The sequence below is a fragment of the Arvicola amphibius genome, chromosome 3 (genome assembly GCF_903992535.2).
Source record: "Arvicola amphibius chromosome 3, mArvAmp1.2, whole genome shotgun sequence".
Taxonomy (NCBI): domain Eukaryota; kingdom Metazoa; phylum Chordata; class Mammalia; order Rodentia; family Cricetidae; genus Arvicola; species Arvicola amphibius.
In genome coordinates this window covers 35,518,400-35,521,166 of record NC_052049.1, presented here as the reverse complement: position 1 = coordinate 35,521,166, position 2,767 = coordinate 35,518,400, and positions in this window count along the sequence as shown.

Here is a 2,767-nt window from a genome sequence, read left to right as displayed (position 1 = left end):
GTAATGGACGGCCCTCCCCAGGTTCCCAGCACACCTCAGTACGTCTCTTCAAGTCACCACCTAAACCACTAGTTGCCTTGCAAGCTGCTTCACCTGCTCTGCCTGCTGGGACAGTTATGCATTTCTAAATTTGTTTAGTCACTGCATGAAGACATAGACCAAACAATTTGCCCATTTAACGTGTAATTAAAGGATTACTAAATACTGGATGTTTTATAAAAATGTTATTTCGGGTGTATTAGTAATATAATTCAATAATATTACATAATGTTTTAAATTCTCACTACTACATTTCAAATCTTTTTCATTACTTCATAGCAGAAACCCTATAATGGTTAGGCAATGCCTTCCCATTCTCTCTTCCCCTCAGCACCTGGTAACCTCCAATCAATCTGTCCCAGTGAGTTTTCATATTTAAATATTTCAAATAAGCCGAATCATATACTTTTCCTTTTGACTGATTTCTTCCACCTGGCGCAATCTCTTTAAGGCTCATTCTTGTCATAGCACGTATGAGAATGTCGCTCTCTCTTATGGCTGAATAATGCTCTGCTGTGTGTCCAGTCACCTGCTAATGGTGTTGGGTTGTCCTCACCTTCTGGATATAGCTAATACTTGACAAGAATCTGTTTTGGTCCCTGCCATTATTTTCTTTGTGTGCATGCAGGAGGAAATTGCTGGGCCATATATTCACGCCACTTAGTGTTTTTATAGGATCTCCTTCATTTATAAAAAACTGTAGACCCTGAGTTAGAATTTTACACACTATTTCTGTCTTGTCTTAGGTGATTCAGTAACTGTGCAGTGCCCTGGCCTCTCAATTCCGTGAACTCATCTTCTTTATGCTAGCATTTTTCCTTTATGCTATTTTGCTCCCTGACTCCAATCTATCTACTCTAGTTCTCCCCTAAATCCATTCCAATCAGGGTTTTGCTCCATCATTCCACAAAACTGATATTGTCAAGGCCACACAGACACTTACTGCTTATGTTGGCTAATATTTGTGTTATTCTTTTCTGAGCATATGGACAAACTCATTTTCCAGTTTCATGCATCCTAGGTAAAGACTGTCAACTTAGTTATATCCCCAGCCCTATAGACCTCATTCCTATTTGACATTTCTACCCAGAAGTCTACCAAATAGTTCCAATATAACATCTCTGAAATTAAACCATTGGATTTCTGTCCAAAGAGCCCTTTCTCTTGTTACCTCCATTTCATTTTGTGTTATGTGATCCTTTTGGGAATGAAAACACACATTCCAGCTATCTGGAAATCTCATTCATTTTCATAAAAATGCATTCAGACCGAAATCACTTGTGATATTATTTGCTCCTGCATTACTGGTTCACGTCACCTCCATCTTTTGTTTAGAAGCTGAAATAGCTAAAGGTTATTTTGCTCCTGCCCTGCCCATTAATGATGATGCTCTTGATCATTTAAAAAAATCAAGGCTGATGAGATTGCTCAATGGGTAAAGATACCTGCTGTCAAGACTGATGACCTGAGTTCTACCCCTAGGACCCATGTGGTAAAGGGAAAGAAACAACTACATGTATGCTGTTATGTTATGTACACACACACACACACACACACACACACACACACACACACACACACAGAGAGAGAGAGAGAGAGAGAGAGAGAGAGAGAAATGTAAAATAGGTTAAAACATAAATCAGACCTGATTTGTGTTTGGGAGTTAGAAAGTTGGAAAGAGTGTTGGTCTCACCCTTACAAGAAAGAAAAAAAATCTTGATAATCTGTAAAATTATAACTTCTTAAAGCTCTCTAAAAATTGGGGTTTTAGGTCAGTGAAGTGGCTCCAGGAGAGACGTCTTTCTGCTCTGCCGCAAGCAATAAGCTGGGAAATGATGCTGGACATCACTGAGGCTGGTTACAAGAAATCGTGGTTTTCTAAGTACCGTGTGTGGATTTGCCTGAGAATATAGTTGACCATTGGAGCTGCAGACACAAGAGGAATTCTCACCTACCAGAAACAGACCAGGGACGAGGCAAAGAATTGGAGAGGGTTTCTTTGGTGGGCGGAGGGAAGAGCAGCTCCCACTTCAGGAACGGAATGGTACTTTACAGGATGACATCCTCCCTTGCACCCTCCCTCCCTCCACCCCCCACCCCACTGCATCTCTCTGGTCTCTTATCCTAGTCTGGCCTCATTCTCACTGTATAGGGGATGGCCTAGAATTTCTGACCCGCCTCTTCCACTGGGATCACATGCATGCGTCACCCCATCCGTTTTATCTGGTGTTGGTTAGGCAAACATTCTGCCAGTGGAGCTCACAACCCCACCCTTGTTTTCTTCACAAAGCACAGCTCTAACCTGTTGAGAAAGGGCAGCGAATACGCGCAACCTCAGGACGCGTGTGAAGACACATTGTGGTCAAGGGAAGAGAAGAGAAAAAAAGTTACAACCTTCTATTCCTAGGGATAAGGAAGAAAAGGGTTTTCAGCTATGAGGGGAAAGATAGGATCACAGAAGTTGTCTCTCATGAGAGAGCAACCAGGTTGGGCCAGGAGCACTGAATGAGATTCCCAGGTTAGTGAGAGCAAAAGAAGACGCTAGCAGATGCCTCGTACAGGAGTGTGCAAAAGCATGAAATCTGTTTGAGGTTCAGACTCAGAGAGAAGCCTAAGGCTGGGGTGGAAGAGAAAGCCAAGGAAAACAGTCAGATAAGCCAGGCCACGGCAGGCCAAAGGTCATGCTGCAGGAAGTGAAAGCCCCTATGGGGAGTAAATGCGGAGACAG